Genomic DNA, 9,950 nt, shown 5'->3' with positions numbered 1-9,950 from the left:
TATATATATATATATATAAATTACTTATTCAAATAATTATTCGTGTGCTTGTACCTTGCAAATAATTCACTATGACTTAAACTGTAAAGGGATTTTAAATGCATTTATAAAGATCGGTTATTGATAGAAGAACTATGCAATCAAATTCATAACAAATGCTACGAATAATTGCTTTGATGAAAAAAGATTTTTATTATTTAATCTCATAAAAAAAATTTAATAAATTTATGGTTGCATTGCTTACTCTTTTTTTTTAATGCGTCACATAAAGCATTTTTATCTATAGCGATTTTAAAACAATAATAGTTAGCTAATAAAGAGTAAAGGGTTTCAGTTTTGAATTCGCTCTGATAAATGTATACATACTTAAATGTTAAAAAAAATACTAAAATAAGCATTTATACTTAAGTTGTAATAGAAACAAACGCTCTAAACTAGTAACTATGATTAAATAAGCAAATATCCTCCCTTCAATTATAATTAACCCGAATTCTGAAAACCGAAACGAAACAAAACCGAAACTTAAGTATATAATTATCCGGAATCTGAATGATCCCTTGTTTTAAAACTTCAATAAACAAACAAATAGATTACAAGTGATATATAGACATCTTTAAGCAATACGCAAAATAATATACTTATTCTCAGAAATAAAATAAAATGTAGAATTTAAATTAAACTGCTTTTTAATGATCAACACTATTTAAAGCGCAATGCTTATGTACCGCGGGAAAGTCAGAAAATAGTACACACAAAGATGCGAGCGCCACTTTTTGTGCGTAAAACCGGTCTGTCAATTGCGTGTTACTTTACAAAATCTCCCCGCTGGGGTAAAGTGAGAAATCCATTTCCCCTATATTAGTCCCTGACTCAAAATAATAACAGTTATACGGGTTCGATCGATATTAGCAACGGAAAGTACAAAGCGGAAAGCTAAGTTGCGTTAGTCACACATTTTCTTTATATCTATGTCTCAGACTTATAGATAACTTAAGTTAAATTGGATGAGCCCGGATAGCTCAGTCGGTAGAGCGTTAGGCTTTTAACCTAACGGTCCAGGGTTCGAGTCCCTGTTCGGGCGGGATTTCCTTTTTCATGTCAAACATTGAAATATATCATAAGCGCTTTTACAAAAGAAAGTTACTTAATGTTGTTCGATCAGATCTCTGCATTGGGTGTTATTTTCATATTTTATAATTTGATTTTTATAGTTAGTAATTAAATACGTGTTAATTTTTTTTGCCAAACGTTGAAATATATCTTAAGAGCTTTAAGAAAAGGAAGTTCCTTAGCATTGTTCAATCAGATCGTATTTTCATATCTTATAATTTGATTTTTTATAGTTAGTAAATTAAATATGTGTGAACTTTTTTCTGCCAAACGTTGAAATATATCTTAAACGCTTTTACAAAGAGGAAATTCCTTAGTATTGTTCGATTGGGTGTTACTTTCATATCTTATAATTTGATTTTTTATAGTTAGTAAATTAAATATGTGTGAATTTTTTTCAGCCAAACGTTGAAATATATCTTAAACGCTTTTACAAAGAGGAAGTTCCTTAGTATTGTTCGATTGGATGTTACTTTCATATCTTATAATTTGATTTTTTATAGTTAGTAAATTAAATATGTGTTAATTTTTTTCTGCCAAACGTTGAAATATATCTTAAACGCTTTTACAAAAGGAAGTTCCTTAGTATTGTTCGATTGGGTGTTATTTTCATATCTTATAATTTGATTTTTCATAGTTAGTAAATTAAATATGTATTAATTTTTTTCTGCCAAACGTTGAAATATGTCTTAAACGCTTTTACAAAAAGGAAGTTCCTTCCTTAGTATTGTTCGATTGGGTGTTATTTTCGTATCTTATAATTTGATTTTTTATAGTTAGTAAATTAAATATGTGTGAATTTTTTTTGCCAAACTTTGAAATATATCATAAGAGCTTTAACAAAAAGGAAGTTCCTTAGCATTGCTCGATCAGATCGTATTTTCATATCTTATAATTTGATTTTTTATAGTTAGCAAATTAAATATGTGTTAATTTTTTCCTGCCAAACGTTGAAATATATCTTAAACGCTTTTACAAAAGGAAGTTCCTTAGTATTGTTCGATTGGGTGTTATTTTCATATCTTATAGTTTGATTTTTTATAGTTAGTAAATTAAATATGTGTTAATTTTTTTCTGCCACGCGTTGAAATATATCTTAAACGCTTTTACAAAGAGGAAGTTCCTTAGTATTGTTCGATTGGGTGTTACTTTCATATCTTATAATTTGATTTTTTATAGTTAGTAAATTAAATATGTGTGAATTGTTTGCTGCCAAACGTTTAAATATATCTTAAACGCTTTTACAAAAGGAAGTTCCTTAGTATTGTTCGATCGGATGTTACTTTCATATCTTATAATTTGATTTTTTATAGTTAGTAAATTAAATATGTGTTAATTTTTTTCTGCCAAGCGTTGAAATATATCTTAAACGCTTTTACAAAGAGGAAGTTCCTTAGTATTGTTCGATTGGATGTTACTTTCATATCTTATAATTTGATTTTTTATAGTTAGTAAATTAAATATGTGTGAATTTCTTGCTGCCAAACGTTTAAATATATCTTAAACGCTTTTACAAAAGGAAGTTCCTTAGTATTGTTCGATTGGATGTTACTTTCATATCTTATAATTTGATTTTTTATAGTTAGTAAATTAAATATGTGTTAATTTTTTTCTGCCAAACGTTGAGATATATCCTAAGCGCTTTTACAAAAGGGATGTTCCTTAGCATTGTTCGATCAGATCTTATTTCCATATCTAATAATTTGACTTAATTAATAGTTAGTAATAATTAATAATTTAACTTAATTAATACTTAGTAAATTAAATACTTGAAAATTATTTCTACGTAAAACAATTTTTGGATAAACGAGTTTAGTAGTGCGTGGAGAAAAAAAAAAGCAACGATAACCCTTAGGTCCCTAACTTTAAATTTAGCTGAAATATTAGGACCACAATTAAGGCTGCACTCAAGAGGAATGTGTCCAGCCTTGACCACTTAATGCAGATTTAGGCTTCTCACCAGTTTTTGATGGTCGAAATTCCAACGTGAAAAAAATGGTTATGAGACGTAATAAAAGTTATTAAGGAAAAATAAGTTTTTTTTTCTTTCTTTTATTATAGGTATTTTACTGTGCATGCTTAAATCTTTAAATTTTAAATTTCTTTTCTATGATTTTCAAAAAATTAAGAACAAGATATGCAGAGCGCCAAAAAAAAATAATAATAATAAAAAACACTTTAAATAACTTTTGGCTTAACGATCGGATTTTCACATTCTAAGACTCAATCTTAATGGTTCAAGAGGGTAACCTCAAATATATTAATTAATAAGTGCTGACGATATACGAAATCAGACACAAAAACGTACTTTCTCTAAATAAACATACATTTTTTTCGACGGATTCGCACATTTGACTCCCAAAATATAGGGAGTAGTCGCAATCTGTGAAATATGGTCCCAATAGTTAGTAGAGCTTTCCAAAGTTTTAAGCAGCTTCTTAGAATTTTTTTTTCTTTTTTTTTGCATACTTCGATATATTTCGAGAATTTTTTAAGCGAATTTAAAAAAATTTTGCGCACAATTATAAAGTTCTTTCATCTAAATATAAATTCATGCAAAAAAAAAAAAAAAAGGTTAAGAAAATATTTATTATTTTTTATTATTTTATTTAATAATGGTCGAAAAAGTTTTGAATCGAATGGAATACAATTTTTTACAAAATTTTAAAAAATGGAATTTTATGTGACAAAATAGAAAATTTGAGCACAATCGGTCTTATAGTTCCTGAGAAATCGAATTTTAAGTACCTGACTTACTACAAATTCAATTTTTCAGGAACTTTTCGACCGATTTCGCTCAAATTTTGTATTTTGTCATGTAAAATTACATTCTTCAAAATGATGTAAAAAATTGTACACCTTACAGTTAAAAACAATTTACGACCATTATTGAATAAAATTATAACAAATAATAAATATTTACCAATTTGGTTTTTTTTTCTTTGTATTTCTTTTTTTTTTTGCATGGAGTTATCCATGAAAAAACAAATAAACAATTTCTATAATTGTACGTAAAAATTTTTCGATTCGCCTAAAATATTCTTGAGATATAGCAAAAAACCCAAAAAGTAAAATTAATATTACGGGGTTCAAACTTTGGAGCTCTATCCTAACCAAACTATTGGGACAATATTTCCCAGATTGAAGCTACCCCCTATATCTTAGGGATCAGAAATCCGATACATATAAAAAATGATAAGTTTATTTGGAGGAAGTGCGTTTTTGTGTCTAATTTCGTTACTTAAAATATCGCCTGTACTTATTAATTAACATATTTGAAATCATCCCCTCCAGCCATTAAGATTCAGTCCAAGAACTAGAAGTTCCGAACATTAGATCACAAGTTATTCATAGTAGTCTGTTTTCTATTTTGCTCACTGTATATCAAATGTTATTCCTTTCTGTGAAGAGCATAAGTTACGGCAAGTAAAAATAAATCTGAACTATGTGAAAAATAAAATTATTCATAATTACAATAATTTAATTTTTATAAAACGAGGAAAAGTCGAATTGCATCGATTTCTCTAAAAGTAGTGATATTTTAAAAAAAGTATTACAAAATACAACAAAATACAGCAAAAATACAACAGAATAATATAACAAAAATGCATTTTAATTCAAATTTTTTTTTTAAATAATCATTCAGCAAAATATATGCTTTTTATTATTTCAATTAGAAAATCATTAAAAGATAAGAAACGTATAACTATAAAAAAAAATTAATATAACATGATAAAAACATTTATAGATGAAGAATTTTTTTTTAATTTCATTATCAAAAATTGAAAAAAAAAAGGCAGTAGTTACAAACAAAAGATATATCTATTTTCCTAAAAATGATGAATGTTTTTTAAAAAAGTGATATTTTTAACAAAAATGTATTTTGAATGAAATTTTAAAAAAAAGTTCGTTCAACAAAACTAAATTTCAGCGTTTAATTATTTCAATTGAAGTGTCATCATTCCATAAGGAACAACTCAAAAAATTAAAATAATATAATAAAATCTCTTATAAATTTTTTTTTTAATTTCACAATCAAAAATATAAAAAAAACTGATGAGAGGTTAAAATAAACGAAATATCGATTTTTCAAACAGTGATGCATGTTTCAAAAAAGTGGTATTTTTTAATTAAAATATATATTATGTTTTTTAAAAAAATCGTTAAGCAAAAATTAGTTTCTGGCTTTTTCAATTTCAAAAATAAATAAATAAAATAAGGAAGAAATTTTTTTTTCAACTTTTCATACTTTTTAGAGTGTCATCAAACTTAAAAAAGAATTGAAAATAAAATAATAAAACATTTATTTTTTTTAAATTCATAATAAAAAAAGAAAATTAGTTGTAGGAACAAGTAAAAAAACTGCTTAAATTTTAACTGTTTAAATTTGCAATCGTAAACTGTATAAATTTTTCTCTTAATATTTTATTTCAAAAGAATTTGTCATAAATAACATTCTTGTTTAAACTCTCCACACAATTCTTTTGATAATAACGATTAATCAGAATAGAATGTACAAACATTTTACGTCTATTTGATTTCATCTGACGTTAGAGGGAAGTTATCAGGTGATTCGGATCTCGTGTTTTTTCTCGGCAGCTCAAAGTGGTGTAAAGAAAATCGAAATTAAGAATAAAATAAATATTTTAACAAAATTAAATTCGATTTTCATTGATAAATACCCTGAGTATAATTTTGCAAAATCCTTATTGAATATATAAATAAATTGTAATTCACAAAATTTCATTTAAGAAAATTAAAATGTATGTATATTGAGAGTTCGAAAAGTAAGAAATGTTCAAATATATTGCGAAGTATTCATTGTATTAAGAATCTGAAAAATATAAGCATGAAATATTTTCGAAATTTATCAAATATTTCGTTGTATTCCATTATATCAAACTCGACTACCTATCTATATCTTCATCAACTGAAAGTGGAATGAGAGCGAATTCAAAATCAAAAACAAGAATCCGTATTTTTTTTCTTTTTCTGACAATTTTGAATTTTTCAAAAAAAAAAGGGGGGGCGAAAGAAAGAAACTACGATTTTACCAACTGGTTTTTGAGTTTTACAACACAGATAGCGCAGCAAATTGTAAAACGAATACTAGGTATAAGCTGTTTTGTACACACTTGTATTTTTAGATTTTTAATTCAATGCGTATTTCATGATATATTTGACCATTCTCTTATTTTTTGAAAGCCTAATGTATTAGATATTTCTCAACTTTAAACAGGAATCCCAGAAAAAAATATCCCAGAAAATCCAGAAAAAAATATCCCAATTTAACCAACAGGTTTTTGCATTCTAATTCGAAAAGATGTTTTGTACTCACGTGGTTTCTTTTAAATTTTTTTTCTTCTTTTTTTTAAAGATATTTAAGACTTCATGAGATATTTGACTGTTTCCGTACTTTTCAGACTGCCTGAATATCAGATTCCTCAAAGCGATCGCATGGTTTTGCATTTTGTTTTACAGATGGCACTGTAATCGGAAAACAAAAAGGAGGTATAAGTTGTTCCGCACTCAATTGTATTTTCAGATATTTGACCCGAAGCGTATTTCATGAGATATTTCACTATTTCCATACTTTTCAGTCATCCTGAATATCAGATTCTTCAAAGAGAAACTTCAAAATCTTGAACAGGAATCCCCATCTTTTATTGCAGATTTAAACTCTCTAGAAAACAAATACCCCCAATTTGATCGACAAGTTTTTACATTTTACTTCACAGAGGGCACTGTAATCGCAAAATGAAGATGTATAAGCTGTTCTGTACACATGCGTCTTTTCAGATTGTTAATCGGGTGCGTATTTCTTGCAACAGTCAATCGTTTACATACTCTTCAGACACCTTGTATATCAGATTCCTCAAAAGACTTTGAGGAATCTTTTTTTTTTTTTTTTTACCTCTTATAGTATGATTTTACACATCAAAATTTCTGAAAAAAGCATATTGAAAAAAGCAAAATTTCTGTAAAAAGCATATAAAGATATTTAAAACTAATTATAAATAGGGACTGTTTCGATAAGCAGGTATAAAAATTAATTTGAAATAAAAATCACAGACAGTATGTATTCGTGAACGAAGAAGTATTAACCCCTTAACTCTGTGCTGGAGTTAATTCGAGCGCGATAAACAGGCCAAATTGTGCACACTCGAGATAATTCGAGCGACGTTGTATTTTATGCTGATATAATTTTTCACACTTGAATATAATCGAGAATTGAAAATAACAATGTGAAAGCTAAGAAAAAAAATCGATTTATTGATATTTATAATTTACATAGGATTCAAGAATAAAATCTAGCCTTTTTCCATGGAACAAAAGCGCAGTATATCAAAATTGTCCGCCAGAAGAAAAGTTGAACCAGAAGCGGCAACAAATGGAAACCTTGTTCTAAAGTGTGTTTTTTTACATAAATAAAAAAATTTATTTTTCTTTGGTCGGTTTCTTTCAAACAATCTGTGCGTTAAGGGGTTAAATTAAAAGGGGAAAGATCACTGAGATTTCAAAAAAATCTATTTTATTTTTATATATTTCAACAAATGCCTGCTTTTGAGAACGTAGTCCTAAAAATATAAGTTTACACTCAGGCTTCTTAAGGGTCACCATTTTAAATAAATGTGGATATATGTCTCAATGAACTTAGTTCTTTTTTCGACAAATTTTGCTTATGACACAGCTGGATTAGCATACTTAGGTAGGTAGGTGTATTTACGTCGCACTAGAGCTGCACAATGGGCTATTGGCGACGGTCTGGAAACATCCCTGAGAATGATACAAAGACATGCCATCGTAATTTTGATCCTCTGTAGAAGGCATTGCTCCCCTGCTTTGGTAGCCCAACGACCAGCGCGCGAAGTAGAGCACTGTAAGTTAAAACAGTTTAATTCGTTCCCTATACAGGCTGATCAAAGTGGTCACCCACCCGCTTTCTGACCGGAGCCAGTAATGCTTGACTTCAGTGTTCTCCAGGGAACCGTGTTTTTACGATCAGTCCACTGCGGAACTCTACGCGTTATGACGAGGGGGTAACTAATGTCGTTAACAGAGGAATCAGTATTCAATTAAATAAAACAAGATTCCAGGGCATCAAGATGAGTTGATGTAACTGGGGTGGCATTCGGCCAAGTGCACACTAATAAAATATGCAAAATTAAAAATATTTATTTTTAAAAAATTTCACAGTTGAAAAGTCGAATTAATTATAATTTTTTAAGTTTGTAACTAAAATTTTTTAATTGAATCAAAGAAAAATTTCGCAAATTTACGGTGTTACAATTGATTTTAAGAGATCATAGTTATATAATGTTTGAAGCAAAGAACAAACATATATTTTATACCCGTCATTTTCTCGTCTCTAAATATTCCTGGAGGATGACGCAATGATTGTAGAAAATTTTTTCCTAAATATGAAACATTTACACAGTTGGCGGGAAAATGATGATTTTTCATGATTTTCAGCAAAAATCAGGGACTTTTTTCTTCGTCTTTCTTAAAACTATGATCCGCATCATGCCTTTCTCCACTTTATTAATTTACTTGTAATTTTCAAATAATTACACATGTTTACCAATAATTACCAATGTTGCAAATTTTCATTGCAATGCAACTATATTTATATTCAATTAAGGTATTTTTCTGTACTTTCAGAATTTGAATACCAAAATTTTTTTTTAATTTCTGGTCTAAAAATTGCACTTTGGACAGAATTTTTTTTCCGAACCTTTTCTCCTAAATTTTTTAACAGTTTACTCAATCATACAAGTTATTAAATTGGGCAAAATTATCATAATTTTATAATTCTTTTAAAGCCATTGCAGAACCAGACAAAAATTTAAAAATATACTTTACTTTATGCATTAAAAACCTAAAAAAAAATTTAAATAAAAAAAAATTCTCAGAACACCAATTTTTGGTTAAAATTACAATGCTTATGGTGATATTCTAAAAACTTAAGAAATTTTAATTTATATGTATTAAAGTAATTTAATTGTAAATAGACAACAAAGGTTTATAATCAGAAATTTTACATTTTAAAACAATCACAGCATCAAATAACATTATTATGAAAAATTTTAAAAATATATGTTCATTTTTTATTTTATTTAATGAAACCATAAAATAAAAAATATACGAGTCTTATAGACTATTAAATTCACATTCCATTTGAAATGGACCAAAATCTCTAATGGACATTCTGTTTGAAATAGGCCAAAAAAATTCAGTTGCTGCCATGTTACAGATTTTTACGATTTTTTTTAAAGGAAAAAGTGCATAATGAAGAGACTAAAGTTTTTAAGACCAATACTAATTAAGCGGCCACATTGAAATTAGGCTCAATTTAGTAAATGGGGTAATTAGAAAAATGTGGCTCCTATCTATCTATTAACAATGAAATTTTTTTTCCTTGCGAGCCACTTTTATCAATTTTGGTGTTATCGGAAAGGAAAAAGGGAAAACTATTTATTAAAATGCTGAAAATATATTTAAAAAATTTAATTTAATTTTTTTTCTTCAAATTTCAAACATTTTTTTTACAGGCAAATCACAATTTATACTATCTTAATTCTTCTTCATAGCGTTAAATATGACACTTTTCAACATAATAAAGGGTATGATTTGTCATTAAAAAACTAAAAAGCGGGTTTTAGCCAAAATACTTGAAGATTTTTCATAGCCCCCCGAAGAAAAAAAACATTTTTATCTGATTTTTTCTTATAATGTTAAATATCACATAATACAATATAACAAAAGCTAAGAAGGCGTTTTTTAATTTGTATATTCTATATGCCTGAATCATGTACATAATTAGTGGATGGTACTTTAGT

The 9,950-nt window shown here is 27.4% G+C and overlaps 1 non-coding gene across 1 annotated transcript; it reads left to right on the top strand.

Moving 5' to 3' along the window:
- Positions 1-1,008: 1,008 nt before the first annotated feature.
- TRNAK-UUU (transfer RNA lysine (anticodon UUU)) lies at positions 1,009-1,081 on the top strand. The gene has a single exon. It is a non-coding gene; the product is annotated as a tRNA-Lys (tRNA).
- Positions 1,082-9,950: the final 8,869 nt, after the last annotated feature.

The sequence above is a fragment of the Parasteatoda tepidariorum genome, chromosome X2 (assembly GCF_043381705.1).
Source record: "Parasteatoda tepidariorum isolate YZ-2023 chromosome X2, CAS_Ptep_4.0, whole genome shotgun sequence".
Taxonomy (NCBI): Eukaryota; Metazoa; Arthropoda; class Arachnida; order Araneae; family Theridiidae; genus Parasteatoda; species Parasteatoda tepidariorum.
Note: the sequence above shows the minus strand (reverse complement) of the source record. Positions and strands in the feature narration are given on the sequence as shown.